The following is a 21,557-nucleotide window of genomic DNA, read 5'->3' on the forward strand; positions in this document are numbered from 1 at the left end:
AGACATTAACCAGATAGACACTCAGAGGTCTAGACAGATGCAAGAAAATAGAGATAGACTACGACCAATAGTAGAGGCTATAGTGTTCTTAGGTCGACAAATTATTCCTTTAAGGGTCCATCGTGATGCTGGCTTTCTGCTTCTGGAAGAAGATGCTGGACCTAGCAATGAGGGAATTGTTAAGGTTTAAAATAACATCAGGAGACAAGACTTTTAAACAATACCTATTCCCAGCATCTTCCGAGCAACATACGTTAGCAGCACCAATCAAAATCAATTGATAACATGTTGTGATGAACAAATGATTGAAAAAATAATGAATCAGGTTCAAAGTGCAAAACTTAATTAACTCTATCATATTTGACGAAACGACCGACATATCCCACGAGGAACAGCTTTTTCTAAATATGAGATACATGCACAATAATAACATTCGTGAAGACTTTGTCAAGTTCATTCACGGCTATGAAAAGATAAAAATAATTAGTTAAAATCAAGAATGATGGTAACAAGAAGGCCTGACAGGGAAAGTATTGGGAAAAACAGTATTAATCTTGTTTAAAGAACTGCATTTGGATTGGAAAAAAATGTGTAGGAATCGTTATTGACTTTAATAATACTTTAAAAACGATAAGTTTTGAATGTCTTTATGGCACTCAATGATGTGAAAAGTGCCTTAAAACACATCATTGCAAATTTTTTTGCACTCACCAAATTTTTAAAAATAACCCCCAGACCCCCGGTCACCCCCAAAAAAAAGTTCATGGCCCCTCCCGAAAATCGGTCCTGAATCCGCCCTTGAAATCTGGGTATTTCTTATAACTACTGGTTTAAAAAAAGTCCCTGTGTGAAGCGTCCAAGTTGTGTGAATTACATACTACCAACTATCCCAGTCACAAGTGCATCAGTTGAAAGTTTTTCAGTATTAAAATGCATTAAAAATTTTACAAGAAATTCAACAAGCGAAGACAGACTTTACAAGTCCATTGAAAAAGACCGAATTCAACAATTATCAGAAGTTGATAGGAGAATAGAGCTCAAGTATAAATAAGTGTCATATTGTTGAAAGTTGTGTGTTGTGGAAAATGCCTCGAAATAAAAAAAACATTTAAATAGATCTCTTCTTTAGGAAACGAAGCTCGGAGCGAGGACTTAAGGCCCGAGCAAGCAATACGATCAATGATAGGTCACTATAGTCACTAGAAATAGCGGCAATAGAGTGCCTCACGCATTGATCGGGGTAGGATTTAGTGTGTGACTCCTTGTACCCAGGACGTCTCACATAAGCACTTTGCTGATAGAGAGCCCCTATAGCGCATCAGAGTGTTATCGGGTGGGAAGTGGCTCGACCCTCGACCCTTAAGAAAATATTTTTATATTCTTATTGAATCGCTTCCCCTTTAGAAAAAGTCACCGCACGCCACTGGTTTGTACTATAAACCGTATTGAAATAGAATGCAACATGTGTGTGTGGTTGGGATATTGACTGCGAAACCTAAGGCTTCATTCGCCTAATCATATTTACCTTTTATTCTTATAGGTCTGGATCCCGCGTATGAAAAAAAAGTTGATTAATAGCAAGCTGAAAATTTGATAATAGCTTAAGGGTGTCTAGTCGGATAAACTTTGATATATGTAAACACTGGAACAGGGGCAGTTTTAATTGTGGAACAGGTTAAAAATTTGGAACGGTCAGACCACGAAAACGGCACATTTATTTTGTCCGACAGAATAGACCTAAACTCTCCGAAGAGAGATTAAACTCTCATGCAAAAATCAGACTGCTATTTATCACCTGTCATAATTCCTGTCATTTGACATATTCTAAATGTTCCACTCATTAAAACGCCCATTTGGTGATAAATAGCAGTCTGATTTTTACATGAGAGTTTAATCTCTGTTCGGAGAGTTTAAGTCTGTTCTGTCGGACAAAATACATGTGCCGTTTTCGTGGTCTGCCCGTTCCAAATTTTTAACCTGTTCCACAATTAAAACTTCCCCTGTTCCAGTGTTCCGATATATCAAAGTTTGTCCGACTAGACACCCTTAAGCTATTAACAAATTTTCAGCTTGCTATTAATCAACTTTTTTTTCATACGCGGGATCCAGACCTATTATAACAATAAATAAAATTGATTAACATTTTATATCAATATTATTAGTGTTTTTAAACAATATCAGTGTGATATATCAGTATGATAATATCAGTTTTCTAATATTATCTAGTTCCATATCCAGTTCCGAATCCAGTGGTTATATTTCTTCCGTATTGTTTAGTTTCGCTTCCAGTGATTGTATTTGTTTTCTTATTTTTTTTCAAATATTTATTTATTATTTTATTACTATATTTTTTTATTGTGCTCATAATAGATTGCAACATTGTCTATAGACATGAATGCAGTAACAATAAATAAAAAAAATCGGAGATCCACACCCCGGATTTGAAATCGAAACCTCTGCTTTACGAATCCGAATCCGAGGTCTACCCACTAGGTCACTAGGCTATCGCTCTTAGACAATATTTTTTCCTGAAACGGGGAACTTTTAAAGCCGGGTCTAGACTATGTAACAAAACATGCTAATAACAAAGTTGTACAACTTTGTTATGTAACTTGTTATAATATAGCATGAGTATCCAGACTATATAACAAAAAACAAAACAACAACATACGCATAAATTTTGCAGCATTTTAGATGGATAGCTGGTAGGTTAGGTAGTATATAAAATTGCGTCATATAAGTATGGAGGATCTCTTCATAGCAGCAGCAGCTTGTGTAATATTGTGGAGGCGACACCGGCGTGTTAAATTAATATTTTGGGTGTGCCTTCATTAGCAGCTCGAGCAAAATATAGGTAGTGGTACAGCTCTTTTAGCTGATCTGGAAAGAGATAACATAGACCCATCGACAGGAGACATTAAATGTGATGGCAGTTTTAAAATCTTCTTAAGAATAGAAAGTTCTGATTTTGAATTTCTTATAAATGAAATCGGCCATAAAATAGGCAGGAAAGACATTTCGAGATGCAATTCCAGTAAGAGAAAGATTAACAGTTATATTATTAGCAAAGTATATTTTTTAAACTTTTTACTCATTGTTTCAGAGAGGAAGTATAACATTTCTGTAAAATTTAATTCCTCAGTATTATATTCTGCACCTGTTCATGATTGAGTGTCACTTTCTGTTTGAATTGGTGTAGCTGGAGAAGTAGCGGATGTAGGTGTAGTGGACGGAATAGAAAGGCTCAGATGTATTGTATGATTGAGTGCCTGTTTGAGTAGCTGATGAAGCAGTCTGCATCTGTGTAGCGAATGAAGTGAATGTTACAGGTTTTATGTCTGAACACTCTGCTCTGTAGAGAATATTATTTATGTCAAATTTAGAGTTGATTTGCACCGATTTGCTGTTAAGGTTCCGCGTACTGCTTTTCTTTTGTTGGCTTGAGTTATAGGCGTACGTGCATTAGTTTTAACTACAGTTTCTGTATCTATTTTCACTTCTATTTCAGTCTATTCATCGTGTTTTTTATTTGTTTTTTAAATCAATAAATGTAGCTCATCCCATAGCAATCCCATAATACTCGTTACTTACGAAATAGCTCAATTAAATGAGTAGTCAGTTCTTTCGACAATTTCATCGCGTAAATAACCCTACGTGAACAGAGCAAAGAAAAATCTAGCACAATCACTCCAGAATGAACAAGGCGATATGACTCCAACGGTTGCTGCTCGCGTACTATGCCAGAGAAATGTTTCAATAACATGTTTTTAGGTGTAGATCAGTCGCGGTGCGGTTTTATAACTTTCTTTGATGTTTACCGACATCTCTTGGATAACATAAAACATGCTATATAACCAGAAAAATGTTATACAACACTGTGTTTTAAAACTTTTTTATTTAAAATTTTGTAACAAGTTACAAAACTTTGTTATTTAACATGTTTTGTTACATAGTCTGGACCCGGCTTAACGGTAACTTCTTATAGGTAATACTATTTAATATTACAGTAATAATACTATTTATAGGTAATACTAACTACAGTTTCTGAATATTTTTAATTTGCTTTACTTTACACCAATCTGGTATTTAGAACCCAAACTACAATAATATCATATTTAAAATATATTTTAGACAATACAATGTAGTTTACTGTAAACTTATGCAATATTAATTTTGACAATGTCAAGAAGTAATTTACAGTTGAGTCCACGAATCTTTACCCGTGCGTCATCATTTAAAGCATACGAAATAAGTCGATGATAAGTCGGAAATTTAAATTTACTAAACGCAACAGCAAGTGACATTAAGTGACTTGCTGTTGCGTTTAGTAAATTTCAATTTCCGACTTATCATCGGCTTATTTCGTATGCTTTAAATGATGACGCACGGGTAAAGATTCCCGGATTCAACTGTAGGTAAGTAGGTACATAATAAATGTCAAAATCATAGCTACGGTTGTAGAAAATCATAGCTACGGTATGCCCGATTGTAGAAAATAGTATATTGTACAACAAGTGAGAAAAAAGACATATTTCTCACCAGCGCAGAAGTTTATTGGCACGAGCTGACGCACGAGGCGAGGGCCGCAAACCAAGCGAGGGAGAAATATGTATTTTCTCATGTGTTGTACACTGTACTTTTTCTATAGATGCGGTTTTGTCAAGAGTTCAAAATTAAATAATTTAGGTGCTTTTACGTATATTATATACATAAATTGAAATAAAATACATAAATACCATAATACCCCCTACGGAGAGGGGTGTGGGTAAATTTAAAATTTTAAATACAAATCCCGTGATATTTCGCAAAATAAACATCAGATCGAAAAACTGCAAAATACACTTATTCAATATTTTTGAAAAATCTATCGAATGGTACCAAACACGACCCCCACGGAGGTGGGGGGGGGGGGGTTACTTTAAAATCTTAAATAGGAACCCCTATTTTTTTATTGCAGATTTGGATTCTTTGCGTAAAAATAAGCAACTTTTATTCGAAACATTTTTTCTAATTATGGATAGGTGGCGCTATAATCGGAGAAAACGGGTGTTCAAAATGGAAAATTAAATTAAAATATGGAAAGTCCCCACTAAAATGGAAAATTTTACTTAACTTTTTTGGTTTTAGAACCTAATAATCACAACCCAATAGGTCCCCAAAGCGCTCGAGTGACTGCACATTTAGCATACTTTGCTCCCCTACTATATGTAGTTGCTCCCCAACTTTTATTTACTAATAAAGAACTGGACGAAAGTGTCACATCAGCTTTTATGAAACACATGAATATTTACATAAAAAGGTAAGTGATCTGCTTGAAATCGATATTCCCAAAATCATCTAAAAATGGTTTATACTTGAGTACTTTGAGACTCTTGTATGAAATGTGAATACCGAAATACGATTAGGAATCTCCATTATGTAATTTTTAAATAATAGATACATAATTCTTAGGAAATGAAAGGTATTATACAAACGTGTTAAAAAATACTACCTACTGAAATTTTTTGATGGTAATAAATGATGAATTGGTTTATCGAATTTATTTTTAAGGTGATACAGTAGCGATCAACAGGTAGCCAAAACGCGTTCCAAGATTGAGGCTGTAATTTTGAATATTTTTTCGAGATATTTGGCACACGTATTTGTAATATAATAAAGAATGGCGGTACAGAGCCCAATTTGAAAAATATATTAATATGTGGAAATTACTCTGTAAATAAATACAATATTAAAAAAAACGAGACTGTACCGCCATTAAGAAGAACAAAAAAATACACTTTCTTCAAATAAACTTTTTTATCAGACGCCTAGATTTTGTGTCATTTTGGAACTACTAATGAAATAAAAAATTTTAGTACATAGTTCCAAAATGACACAAAATCTAGGCATCGGATAAAAAAGTTTATTTGAAGAAAGTGTATTTTTTTGTTCTTCTTAGTGGCGGTACAGGCACGTTTTTTTAATATTGTATTTAATTACAGAGTAATTTCCACATATTAATATATTTTTTAAATTGGGCTCTGTACCGCCATTCTTTATTATATTACGAATACGTGTGCCACATATCTCGAAAAAATATTCAAAATTACAGCCGCAATCTTGGAACGCGTTTTCGCTACCTGTTGATCGCTACTGTTTCCTCTTAAGTAAAATATGTCATTTGGATATTTTTTTAAACTCGATAGATCCTGGGGACATGTCGGTAGATCGGTAGGATCATCACTTTTAGGAGTTTTGGGAATATCCCAATTGACAACGTAATATACACCGACGCCGTCTACAACAAGCGACGAATCAGAGATGCCAGATTGGGGTACTCTCGCCCATTTTTAGGGTAATTTGAAAGCACATGGGAAAATTTTTATAGGTTGAATTGGTTGGGGAATTTTTCGGGAGGAAAATTGAGCAAACTGAATTGCAATATAAATGTATGTAACATTATAACCTATCGAGTACCTATTTGCTTTTGATTAAAAAAACCGATAAATGGTTTTTGGAACAACCGCTTTTTTTGACCAGTTATAACCGCCAGGTTAAACCGTAAGTAAAAAACCGGTATAACCGAAAACCGGTTTTTTGTTCAACAACCGCCATCACTACCTTGGTTGTTACAAATACAGTTCGCTGGAATAAGTGTTACCCCCCTTATTAACTTATTTATTTTTAGCACATAAGAAAAACGCTCGGATAGGTCGATTTTTAAAATAATCATAGTATATTATAGCGTCAATGTTTCGAACTTTACGCGATCCCTCTTCAGGTGACAGGCATAACTTTGATTTTTTTAAATAGGAAAATAAGTACATCATGTGACACCTCATTTAAAAGCTTTTTCTACAACCGTGTTAAAAATGCAATTTTTAGCACTCCATACGTGCGTTAAAAATGCTACTTTAAGGCACTAGTGCTTTAAAATTTTTATGGCACTGCAATTCGTATTGATCGTATAGGTAATTTTGATGTAATGTCAAAAAAATATAAAAATGGAATGTCAGTCAAGTTCAAGCAAAAGTTTTTGTAGATATTGTCCTGTAAATACGTTTGTAGAAAAAATATTGTATGATATGCGTGTTAAAAAGTACATTTTTAAGGCACTCGAATTGCAGAACTCGCTGTCGCTCATTCTGCAAACTTTCACATGCGTGCCTTAAACGTGTACTTTTAACACTTATATCATAAATAACTATTGAAATACTGATTACAAAAATTTATATTATTTTAAGCTTTTCTGAGAGCATATGCGCAAAAATTTCGCTCGAATTATTTTTAAATGCGTTCATTTTTTTCGAATACTGAGAAAACCTTAAGTATTTTTAAAAAATTTAAACGCAGAAAGAAATACTACTGTATTATCCATGGTAGAAAGTCCTTGAGAACTTCTATAATATTTATTTTAATAAGTCACAGGGGTGAAAAAAATAGTCTGATTTTTAATTTTAAATATATCATTCAAAAGAAACTTTTTGTTCATTATAAGGGACTTTCTGCCCTCGGGAATAACGTAGTCTTCTATTTTGCGTTTAAATTTTTTAAAAATACCTATTAGTTATCTCAGGATTCGAAAAAAAATAAATGCGTTTAAAAAGAACTCGACCGAAATTTTGCGCCTACGCTCTCAAAAAGGATTAAAGTATTAAACATTCTGTACTGTTTGAATTTATGCGACGATCCACTGTTTTTAAGATTGGTCGAACAGATGTTGCCAGTTGTATGGTCCTCACTATGTGTATCGTAAGTTATTCAACAGGGCATAGAATATACATGGTTAGAAAATATACGCCAAAGTCAGCGCCTCTATGCGGAAAATCTCTGAACTAAAAATTGATGTGGACCATACAAAGTGAGGTCCCACTTTTTTTTGTAAAAAAACAGTGTTTGCTATCAGTACATGTCTACGAAAAAGTCTTACATTGATTGACTAAGTGAGGTCCGTATACTGGACCTCACTTTGTACAGGACCTCACTTCAACCGCAGTTTCTTTTGATATGTGGCTCACTTCATACGCTGGGAGTAAATATATATATATATATATATATATATATATATATATATATATATATATATATATATATATATAACAATATATATATATATATATAACAATATATATATTAATATAACAATATATATATATATATATATATATATATATATATATATATATATATATATATATATATATATATATATATATTGTTATATTTCTATTTGATATGAAAATTAAATTTTGATAATTATAAACAGAATTCAATTTAATATAAAATATTTTCAATTTTCTCAACCACGGGCATATAAATTTAGAACAACCTGTATACAACAAATTGTTATGTTTAATTTTAAGAAGTGATTAGACGAAGCTTACGAAACTCGGGACAATGCGCTTAGAATAAACAAAGTGAATGGCGCGTACCATTATCGTTGTTCGCGGAAGGTTCGATCATTAGCCTATGCTAAATAAGACTCAGTTGAAAAAGATAATAGGTCATTATCGTTGTTCGCGGAAGGTTCGATCATTAGCCTATGCTAAATAAGACTCAGTTGAAATAGAGAATAGGTCATTAAAATTTGTAAATAGTAGAAAGTAATTTTAGAATGGGAATTAACTATTTCTTTTTTGAAATCCATTAAGCATATTTAGAAAGATTAAAAATTGGTTTTGAGGAAGACTGCGAATGAGAGTTGGTGGTGGAAGGTTGATTTGTGAATCTGGAAGGGATATTTAGAAAGTAGGGGAATGAATGACAAATATAGATCAGAATGTTTTGAGCTGTCGAGAAGTGAAGTCCAGTAGTAGACGGTAGTGTACGGAGAGTGAGAAAGCCGGTGTAGTTCCGTGAGTGTGGAGTATCTATCGTGGAACGAGAGGTAGGCCAGGTTGAGAGTAAAAGAACCTCCTTGAGCCAAGAGTCTCCCGGTAGCTGATTGCAGTTTCGAAAAAGGTAGAATACAGCATCACGACAGAAGCAGGAACGAGAGCTATACGAGCTAGTTTTCAAAGGAGAACATTACTGAAAGCCAGGACGAGGTTTTGATCGCAGCCAAGGATAGCAGGAAACGGGTCTTGTGTGAAGACATTCTCAGTTCACCAGAAAAAGGTCAGTCTCATTTGTTTGGACATGAATGTATGGGTTTTTCGTATTAAATACCACATTATAAATTGAAGAACATAATAAATAATATCAGAAAAGCTTCATCAAACTTAAATAGAATTGCTGCTAATAAATCCTAATAGTTAAATGTTAATAAAAACTTTCAATTGGAAACCAAAAGGAAATAAGATTCCCATTTGTAAATGTTATGTTTAAGAATAATAAGATCTAGCAAATATTAAGCAGTGATTGCCATTTAAATAAAATAAACAATATTTTGATTATAATTGTAACCCATATGTGTGTATTATTTTACTCTTTTTTTTCCTATCCCGATTAGGAACCATTGAGAAATACTTAGAAGCCACGAGAGTAAGTAATTAATTTTATAATTCGCCCTGAGATTGAAAACATATTGATATGTGATCTGGTAAATTAATTAGATTATGATTAATGCATTGATTAAATTAAATGACATATAAGAATATTATCTCATATCAATAATCAAGATCACAACAATATATATATATATATATATATATATATATATATATATATATATATATATACTATAACACTATAAAACAGTGTTGAAATTATCGGGAAATGCGGTCTGTGGCTTAGATTGAAACTACATTTAATTCTGTTGAATTCGATATTTCGATGAGTATTTATTAATTTTTCATCTTCATCAGGAACAAACTACAAAATTAACTAACAGTTAGGTACAAACATAATATTACAATGATATAACTTACGAATTGTTGTAGGTATGTTATATAAAGCAATTTAACTTAGGGCGGCCTCGACGTTCTCGTGAAACGACATGCATAGCTTTAAGTTAAATTGCTTTATATAACATACCTACAACAATTCGTAAGTTATATCATTGTAATATTATGTTTGTACCTAACTGTTAGTTAATTTTGTAGTTTGTTCCTGATGAAGATGAAAAATTAATAAATACTCATCGAAATATCGAATTCAACAGAATTAAATGTAGTTTCAATCTAAGCCACAGACCGCATTTCCCGATAATTTCAACACTGTTTTATAGTGTTATAGAATATACTTGCACGGTCGATAAATACATCGGATTTCGAATCCAGTTCTGTATATATATATATATATATATATATATATATATATATATATATATATATATATATATATATATATATATCCCGTTCACAGCGTAATACGCCTTTGGGTTCCCGTTCGCCAAGCCTGTCTATTCTGCCAGTCTTCTTCAGATAGATTTCTTGCTGACATTGCTTTTGAGATTCCTTGGATCCATGTTGTTGGTGGTCGTCCGCGTTTTCTTTTCTCTGGTGGTACCCATTCTAATATCTTTTTGGGTAGTCTTTCTTCCCCCATACGTCTAACATGTCCGTACCATATTAGTTGTTGTTTTTCGATGTCTTCTATAATTGATCTTTGTACTTTCATTTGTCTGCTGATGTCCTCATTTTTCACATGTTCTAATCTAGACTTTCCCGCTGCTCTCCTCCAAAAATCCATTTCAACTGCCAATAGGTTACCTTTAAGTTTTTGTGATAACTGCCACACTTCTGAGCCATAGATGATTACTGGTTTTAATATGGTATTATATATTCGCTTTTCGTTTCCGGTCTTATATTTTTCTTTCATAATACTGAATTCAACGCACCTATAACTTGTTTTCCTTTGGTTATTCTGTCTTTTATGGCTTCATCACCTCTTCCTGTATTTGTCAGTTTTACCCCCAAATATGTACATTGGTCACATTTCTTAATAGTTTCATCTTCTAAGTCGAGGTCATCTGGATCATCTGCAGGAAACATACAGGTTATTAATATAGAGGTCCATACTACTCAAAAAATTTGGTTTCGGCCTGGAGGGAGATGTTGTTCTGAAGCTATTTTCTTGTGGCATTTTTTATAATCAATTACTTTTAATGGGAAATAAGCCACAATTTCACCAACAAAATGATTTTATTAACGTTTCGAAGCCCAAATCGGGTTTCGTTGTCAAAATACAAAATACTACAAAAATAAACAAAAATGTTGTTGCTAAGTAAAAAAATTCTTCTAATAATTTATTTAATCTGACTCATTTATATTGGCAATTCATAATAACTGGAGGGAGATGTATCACAAAAAAAATCTTATTTCTCTGGACTAGTTGTGCAATAAACAAGATAGTAATTTCACCAATTTAGTAAAACATAGTGTAAGATTTATTACATAGATAAAATGGTACAGAAAAAAATAGAAGTATAAAATGAAACAAACATTATAATTATTAAACCAGAGAAAATAAGAAAACATGAAATTTTAAAAACTCTTTAATATACCAAAACGTGAAAGTTCCCAGGACTTTTGGCTGTATACCATGTAGTTAAAAATCTCTAACATCGAAGTAAAATCCAAATGGATTGCATAAATTTGTTCAGAACGAACGTTTTCGGACTTATCAGTCCATCATCAGTGAACTCATGTACTTGCAAGATAGCCCCAAAAGCAAACAATGGTTATATGTATAATTCAATATACATTCTTAAATCGTAAGATTATAAAGGCTTGAAGCTGATGTTGGCGGATACTTTCCGGGAACATTACGAGACCCTACCCGAAATCTCAAGCAACCATCTTGGTCAACTGAAGTCTGCCAAGATGTTGTCTATGCAGGAAGATTCTGGTCTAATATTTTTAGTATATTGAATATTCTATAAAATATATCAAATTTCCCATTTTTGAATTGCATGCAACAAGGCAACCAATTCACGTTTTATATTCGAGAGTTTGCCCCATGCCGATAAATCTTGTTTATATGGTACTATGGTACTGAAACAATAGCAAACATTGTAAATCGTGGACAGACTTCAGCGTAAATTTTAAGAAAGCTTTCTATCCCAGAGGATATTTGTTGCAACTATAGGAGCAAGCAGAGAAGAAATAACGATATATAATAACGAAATAACAAATAAAGGATGGCAAGGTACTAGGACTTGATGAAATTCCTGCAGAACTGCTGAAGCTATTAGATGGATAACAGATAAAAATAATAACTGAAATATTTATTGACATATTATAAGGCATACCTACATAAGAACCTACAGCCTAAACCTACATAAGAAAGTCAAAGAAATGGCTGGACTAAGAAAGCAAAATCTCACTGGTGCACTTCTGGATAGACACGGGGTTGCTATAACAGAGACCGATGAGAATGTACAACGTTGGGCAGAATACATCGATGACCTGTTCGATGATGAAAGAGGGTACCTGGAACACATAGAACTTGCTTCAGGAGAAATAGGTCCAGATATTACAAAGGAAGAAATAATACATGCGTTAAAAACAATGAAGAACAGGAAAAGCCCAGGACCTGACATGCTTCCTATCGACCTTTTAAAAATTATAGATGAGCAGCATATTGATGTTTTAGTGGTACTCTTGAACAAAATTTATAGCTCAGACGACTACCGCACCATTGGTTTAATGTCCCATGTGCTAAAGTTGCTACTGAAAGTCATCCATAACCGAATATATCATAAACTGGACATAGATATTATTGATACGCAGTTTGGGTTTCGCAAAGGTCTGGGAACTCGTGAAGCTATTTTTTCATTTAACATACTTATACAAAGGTACCTGGACGTCAATCAAGATATATATGCGTGTTTTATTGACTATAATAAAGCATTCCACAAAGTACGACATGAACAATTAATGCATGTCCTGGAATCAAAGAAGTTGGACTACAATGACCTCAGGATTATATCGAATTTATACTATAAACAACGAGCAAAAGTACGTGTTAACGACCAGCTGTCAGAGGAAATTGAAATCAGACGTGGAGTGAGTCAGGGATGCGTGTTGACGCCAATTCTTTTTAATGCTTACTCGGAAGAGATCTTGAAAAAAGCTCTTGAGGGTGAAACAGCTGGAATAAAGGTAAATGGAGTACCCATTAACAACATTAGATATGCGGATGACACTGTCATTTAGCTGAAAATATTGGGGATCTTCAGATACTGGTGACCAGAATAGCAGAGTTTGGACAAGAATACGGGCTAACAATGAATGTCAAGAAGACAAAGTTTATGAGAATATCGAAAACTCAAAGAAATAACGAAAATCTCTTCATAAACGGATTCAATATCGAACGAGTCGACCAATATGCATACCTTGGAACAATGATCAACTCCACAGGAGATTATTTACAGGAAATCAAAATCAGAATAGAAAAGGCTACTATTTAACAAAATGAGAAAAGTGCTCTGCACAAGAGATTTGAAATTGGAGCTAAGAGTTAGGTTGGCTAGGTGCTACGTTTTCTCGACTTTGTTTTATGGAATGAAAACTTGGACCTTGAGTGCTGCATCAATGAAAAAACTAGAATCATTCGAGCTGTGGGTGTACAGAACAATTCTAAAAATATCGTGGACAGAACACGTCACAAACAACGAGGTTCTGAGAAAGATGAATAAAGAAATGCAAATCCTAAATACCATCAAAAAAAGGAAACTGGAATATCTCGGACATATTACACGTGGAGAGAGATACAGCTTGCTCCAATTGATTATGCAGGGAAAGATTCAAGGAAAGAGAAGCATAGGGAGACACAGAATATCGTGGCTGCGCAACCTAAAAGAGTTGTACGGATGTATATCAAATGAACTTTTTAGAGCAGCCGTCTCTAAAATACGAATAGCTATGATGATTGCCGACATTCGCCGCGGAGATGGCACTTAAAGAAGAAGATAAAGCAGGAAAAATACCAGCAGAGTGGCTCAAATCTGAGTTCGTACCGTTGCCCAAAAAACCAGGAGCAAAAGTTTGTGAAGACTATAGGACCATAAGGCTAATGAGCCATCTGCTCAAGCTGTTTTTAAAGTCATCCACAATAGAATTTACCGAAAATGCGAAGAACAAATTGCACCCAATCTGTTTGGATTTGTGAACGCCGTTGGTACGAGGCAGGCTTTTAGCGTGCAGGTGTTGTTTCAGAAATGTAGAGATGTCAGCTGTAATGTTTTTGCATGCCTGATTGACTACAAGAAGGCTTTCGATAGAGTTCGACATGAACAAATGATAGAAGTGCTAAAGAGGACAGGGATTGACGGAACAGACCTGAAAATAATAGCTAACCTGTATTGGAATCAATCAGCAGTGCTCCTAATAGATGGAGAATAAATATACAGATCAGGTCAAAATCTTAAGAGGAGTGAGACAGGGATGCATAATTTCACCGCTGATATTCAATCTGTACTCAGAGCACATTTTTGAAGAGGTTCTAAAAGATATTGATAAAGGAATGTCAATAAATGGAGTCAAGCTCAGTAACCTGCGGTATGCAGATGATACAATAGTATTTTCCAATACCATAGAAGGGCTGCAAAACGTAATGAATAAAATAACGGACACAAGTAAAACATATGGACTAGATATAGACACCAGCAAAACCAAGCTAACGATCAGCAGCAAGCAAAACATAACTGGAGCAAGTCTGTATGTGAACCAAATGATAATTGAACGTGTCTCACAGTGCTTCTATACGGAGTAGTAACGTGGACATTGAAGGCAGAAACTCTATCGAAACTTCAAGATTTTGAGCTATGGTTGTATAGAAACAACAGCATTCTTCGTAGACCTTTATTAACAAGGACGTACAGTTTGTCAGTATTCATGCGTAAAGGTTTTTGTCACTTACCAGGTTGCACATCTGTAGAGTTAAACAGACATGACATTTGACTGGAATATTCGGATCTTTGTCTTTTGTAGTGTACTAATACGAATATCGTCTTCTGTACCTGTAAAAAAACTGAACGTATTAAATGAGCACTGAAAGACGTATGTGGCGCCCTCTGGGAAAAAATCATTTTTGGTGGCGAATTTAGATTTTTCGTCCCAAAAAACCTCCGCTTACAAAATTTCGTGTTGTTATCCCATGCCTTTTTCTGTTATGATACTTCCATGATACGTAAATTTTTTCATATCTTTAAACTTCATGTTGTTAATAGTATAGTATTTTTACTACAAAAACGTTATTACGTAGGTCAAAATTTTTGACGTAAGAGAACTGTCAAAACATTAGAATGTGACTTTTCATTATTGCCGTATTTATAATAAACATAGCAATAATGAAAAGTCACATTCTAATGTTTTGACAGTTCTCTTACGTCAAAAATTTTGACCTACGTAATAACGTTTTTGTAGTAAAAATACTATAGGTACATAGTATGTTGTTTCTTGCATCTATTCTCATGGATCTGGTTTTATTAATATTTATTTTCAAACTTCTTTTATTGGAAATAAAAATAAACGGTTTCGTTTTGATTCAAATCGAGTCTCTTTGGAAGAATCGAGTGAAATCTAAAGAGGCTTTGCAAGAAGACTAATTTGAACCAAAACGCATCGAGTGGTCGCTATAAATAATTAAATATTTACAGCGGAGTATGGTCAGAACGACCTCTAAAGGGGAAAGATGAAATGAGTGCCGATATCGATTCAAGTAAACTGTTTACCAAGGTATAAAAATACCAAACGGGCGACGCTTAGGAAAATATTCCACCAACGCATCTTAATTTACCCATTTGAATCGTCATCATTGTCTATCTGATACCGAGTATAGTGTAAAACAAAATAAAAATAAACGGTTTCGTTTTGATTCAAATCGAATCTCTTGCCATTCCCTGACACGTCTTTCTAAATTTACCCGTTATCAAAGAGGCTTTGCAAGAAGACTGATTTGAAACAAAACGCACCGACATACCCTCGTAGTATTAAGAGGAAACAGTAGCGATCAACAGGTAGCCAAAACGCGTTCCAAGATTGCGGCTGTAATTTTGAATATTTTTTCGAGATATTTGGCACACGTATTCGTAATATAATAAAGAATGGCGGTACAGAGCCCAATTTGAAAAATATATAAATATGTGGAAATTACTCTGTAATTAAATACAGTATTAAAAAAACGAGCCTGTACCGCCATTAAGAAGAACAAAAAATACACTTTCTTCAAATAAATTTTTTTATTCGATGTCTAGATTTTGTGTCATTTTGGAACGTCTAAAATTTTTGAAGTTATACTTCTTTACGCGCGTTGAGGGTGAATTTTTAATGTTAAAACCAGGCTCGTACGCATCGGCCAGGCGCATACGCGCATTATAACTTTGTTCTGATTGGATGTTCAAATGACATGTCAAAAATTATCCAATATGGCAGCTGTAGCGCAGCTGTGGGCTGTGGTTTGGGGACGGTTTGGTTATGTCGTTGATTAATAAATATAGAGTGATTGTTATACTGCCTTTTTAAATAGTTTTCATATTATATTTCTGGACTTATTAACATGCTTGTTGCATGTCATTGTGGAAGCCCAAACTGTGTGAGTGCGATTTTCAATCGCAAAATTACTGATAAAAACCTATTGGCTCGTAGAGGTAGTGTAGAGATTCTCTACACTAGAGAACTGTGCATAAACATCAATCAACCGGGACGATTTTACGATCTCACTTATTCAAAACTAAAGACTCGGAGGATCCAGTACTTGGAGTCTTTTATTACTGTCAATGATTACAGGTAAGTGTTTTGAAAATAAGTTAAAACAAATTTTGTTCCTACATTTGAGCCACTTTACACATTGCAAATAATTGCGAAATTTATAGCACAAGTTCTTGCAGCAAAAACTTCTGCAATCAGTTGCAACTTGCAACTAGATTTCTGCAATAAAATGATTACAGGGTACAAGTAATTACAGAAGCTGATATGAAATAGACAGAAACGTTGACCTAACCATAAATTTTAGGTTATGTTGTTTTTATAAATTAAATGTGATTTTTTGAGTAGAGTTATCAGATATTAGATTAAAAATGTTAGATTATTGAGAAAATTATAATATGTGTTATATATAAAAATTGCAGAAAGAATTGCATGAACATGTTGTATTTAGCTGCAACTTCTTGCAGCAAGAAGTTGCTGCAAGTAATTGCACCTTTTCTGTGCAATTCTCGTGTGACACGATGCAATTTCAATTGCTGCAAGAAATTGCGCAATTACTTGCATCGTGTAAAGTGGCTATCTCATACATTCACATAACAATATTTTACATAAATCTATTAATTTTAGACGAACCAGCTTATTTAGAGGACGAAAATCATCCTGATCAAGTTCCATCACAGGAAATGGTACGCAAGCCTCAAAAAAGTGCATAGGTAACATGATGTTGAAAGAACGAGGAGATTGGAAAAGATAGAAGTAAAATGAGAGTGAGTAAAACCAATAAACACATTTATCTTATGCTTTTTCAAGTGGATATAACAACTAAAAAATAAATAATGAAGAATAATTTAATATTTTGATTTTTTGTTAAAAAATATTCTCAGCTAAGTACAGTGCGTTGGTAACAGACTGTCTCCTTATATGCAATAAACCATTAGCTCATGTGATGCTCCAGCTACAATTTGCTTAATCCATATTTTATAACTTTTCCTCAGCTTTTCGCTTTCATGTATCACATTGTTGTTAGCATTAATGGTTCTGATTTAAGTCGAGCTGCAATGCCACTTTTTTTGAATAGCGTAGTTAACCATATATTATCTGGTAAAGTATCAAAAATGTTTCTTACAAACTTGGTGTCAGTGTTCTGCTAACTGCAAATTATATTCATATTTACCAGTTTTACGTGGACTCATTTAACTTTTCACTATTGGTTGAGAATAGTCCGTCCGCTATAACTTTTCCCATGCGGTGCGATTCATTTTCAATCAAATTAAGTCAAAACAGAAAGTGAAACGTATGCCGATGTGTGTAGTATATCTGTGCTCTGTGCGTAAAGAGAGTTAAGTCCTAAAACACTGTTTTGAGATAAACGCGTTTAAAGTTTGCAATCGTCTGTTCGAGTTATACTTTTGGAGTTTTTACAATAACCTATCCCTAAAAAGTTTTCTAAATAATTTTGATCAATTAAATAGTTATTTCTCTCAATAGAATAGTCAATAAATAATATAAATAAACCATATAGGTATTATAAAAAAAATAATAAACTTTTTCTTACATGGACTTAACACAATTAGCACAAATATCATGAACTTAACACGCTTAACGCAAAACACAAACTATTACGAAAAGCATAAAAAATAATATTTATTTAATAATAATAATGGGGATTCTTAAGACCAAAGTAACAGGTTTTAATAAAAATAGAAAAATACAAAAACGCAAGATAAAAACTTCTGTTTATTCATCATAAACTAAGTAAGTAATAATGCTAAGTAAGTAAAATAATACCAAAAATAAAGAAAAACTAATATAAAGGAAAACAAAATAATATTTTTATTATTTAGTATTTACATTTTTTCTCTTCTTCCTGCCAGTTTGCTTCGTTGGTTTATTTTCTTGGGAAACTGTCATTTTTTTCGTGGGTTTCACATTTACCTTCTTTTTTTTGTCAACTGGTTGTACTATCTCTTCATTTTCTTCATCAGGAATGTCATCAGGGTAGGTATCCTCTGCTTCATTTGAGGTAATTAAGTATTTACAGAATTTTTTTTCATTTTTTATCATTTTTTTTCTTCGTAGGTATAGGATTTTTTCCTGGGTAACTTAAACTAGGGTCCATTTTGCTAATGTTTTCTTTGCCTCTTCTTTTGAAACTAATGCATTGAAATGGTTGATTACGGTCTAAGGAATTCTTATAGTAAATTATTCCAGGCTCGTTTTTGACAAACTTCAGCCACTGTACATCTCTCCAGCTAAAATTGTTTCCAACAACATCATCTTTTCCCTGCTGAAGGTCGGTTTTTAGCAGCTTAGCAAAGTCAAAGAAGCTATCTTGATTCATCTCCTTCACTACGAAAGGACGTTTCTTACCAGTACTTTGTATAAGTTGGGCCCAATCATGAGGATGGTGAATGTTTCCATCAAAAGCTGTTTTATTTTTTTTTCAATAAGGGCGTGGGATGTATCACACTCCATGTGCGTGTGACCAGGCACTAAAAATTTATGATTAATCTCTTCAAAGTTAGAAGAATTTTGCAGGGCTACCATACACATAGCAGCTACATGCGTATTCTTATTTTGACCACCAGTAGAGTACATGGTTTGAGTACATGGTCAAACTTTTCACAACGGGCTTTAAAGCTTCAGAAATAAATTTGTATACACATGAGCCAACTTCATTTGCACCTCTGCCAGCTATACCTTCATGCCAAAGGTAGCAGTAAGTTGTGCCATCACTGCAGTCGTAGACTGTTAGATTGAAAGTCCAAAGTTGGCGTTTATAGAAGGCTACAGAACTATGGACGAGTGGAGTGGGAAGGCATTGCTGCATGTCAAATGTCACAGTTTTGGTTGAATTGTCAACTTTTGTTGGAGTATTTGAGAGAAATATATGAAGATGCATGCAGTAGAATTATGGCTGGATGGATGAAGTGGAAGAAAGCAAGTGGAGTGTTGTGTGACAGAAAGTTCCAAAGAAGCTGAAGGGAAAATTCTATAAAACAGTCATAAGACCGGCTATGATGTAGGTACAGAATTGAATGTTGGCAGTGAAAAAGAAAAAGGAACAACGAACTCATGTGGCGGAAATGAGAAATCTTAGATGGATGAAAGGTGTGACAAAAAAGGACAAAATTAGAAATGAGTATATTAGGGGAAGTCTAGGTGTGGCACCAATTGATGCCAAAATGAAAGAGCATAGCTTAAGATGGTTTGGTCATGTTCAATGTCGAGAGGTTAATCACCCAATACAAAGAATAGCTGAAGTGCAGATTCTTGGGATTCTTGGAAGGAGTAGGAGAGGAAGACCAAAGAAGACTTGGGGGGGGAGACGATAAGGCAGGACATGTTGGTAAAGGGTATTAACATTGATATGACCCAAGATAGAATTGTGTGGAGAAATGCAATTAGAAAAGCCCACCCTGCATAGGGATAAGGAAAAGAGAATGATTATAAATAACTATTAACTATAGCTCACTACAGTATGTTAGTGTTAAGAAAAACAACCGTATTATGAACGATCTATCAAAAAAATAACAAAGGGAGCTTTATATTTCTTTGTCTAAAAGTGAAACGGCTCATTCTTACCATCGAAAGTATGTAATACATGTTTTTGCAATTAAAAGTTTAATAGATCATTGGTAGCACGGCCCAAAATCTACAGCACTATTAAAAATTTAAAAAAAACTTACCAATTCTTAGACTTTCTTCAGACTCAAGTTCATCGTTTTTTAACATGTCCAATATGCGTTGTGCTCTGGATGACATGGTTAAACTTTTAACTAAATTCCTTGAAATAACCAACAAATAATCACAGAAGGTTAAACTTTTAACTAAATTCCTTCAACTAGACCAACAAAATAATCACAGAAGAAAACTCCAACTAAAATCTTAAAATCGTTATGGTGTTCATTAAAGTACAAGCTCGTTTGAAAGGACCTAATCAATATGCCACTGATTAGTAAAATAGCCAAATCAGCTTTAACGGCACGCAGCGTACAAAGAGTCAACGCAATAACTTATTAGTGTACAGGTACAGTATGTTAAGTCTCAAATCTGTGGGACTTAACACACTGTGTCTTCCTATTTCTTCAATAATGTTTAGTGTAAAGTGTGGTATGTCCAAGTTCAGGACTTAACACGCATTACACAGTTAGTATTGACTGTTTTTCATTTGTGTAAAATGCATATCTCAGTTTAGGAATGGAATTGGACTTTACAAATTATACACCATGTAGATATCAAATTCTAACATACAGATAGTGCATTACCTCATTTCGACCATTTTTGGACTTAACTCACTCTACGCACAGAGCACAGATATAGTATACAGTATACAAAATGTATATACACATCGACGTTCGTTTCAATTTATGTTTTGATTTAGTTTGATTGAAAATGATTCGTACCGTATGGGAAAAGTTATATAGCGGACGGACTATATCTGCATAAGTATGCTCTACAAACTCTACATAAATCACTCTGTTTATAATGATCAGCTATTGCCCAAAAATTATTAAATGAATTGAGTCATTCTTTTTTTATATAATTTCGATTTACATTTAATGTTACATTTATCGTTACATCGAGGTCCCGATTCTCTCATTTACGTTAATTTTACAGTTTTTCTAGTGTATTCTTGGTCAGAGTTCCTCAGTTTCTTCAAAATATTAATTTTGAAAACACTTGGATCTCTTTGTCTCTCCTTTCCAAGATTTTTCTTCTTTGGGAATTTTTACTTAGCAGACGTATCTAATAATAAACTAATGCCTTTGATGCAGGAAGGGGTTTTCGCTGTTGATGCTTCTTGAACATGTAATCCACTGTGAACATCAGATATAACAGTGGAAGTTAGTTCACTCGTAAATTATATAGATGTTACAATGTGTTTATAAAAATATTCATCAATAATAGAAATTTATAGTATTGTAACATTGGTTACAAAGTTTTTCCACTGAGTGATTCAAAATTTGCACTTACAATGAGGTT

Source organism: Diabrotica virgifera, chromosome 2 (genome assembly GCF_917563875.1).
Source record: "Diabrotica virgifera virgifera chromosome 2, PGI_DIABVI_V3a".
Classification (NCBI taxonomy): Eukaryota; Metazoa; Arthropoda; class Insecta; order Coleoptera; family Chrysomelidae; genus Diabrotica; species Diabrotica virgifera.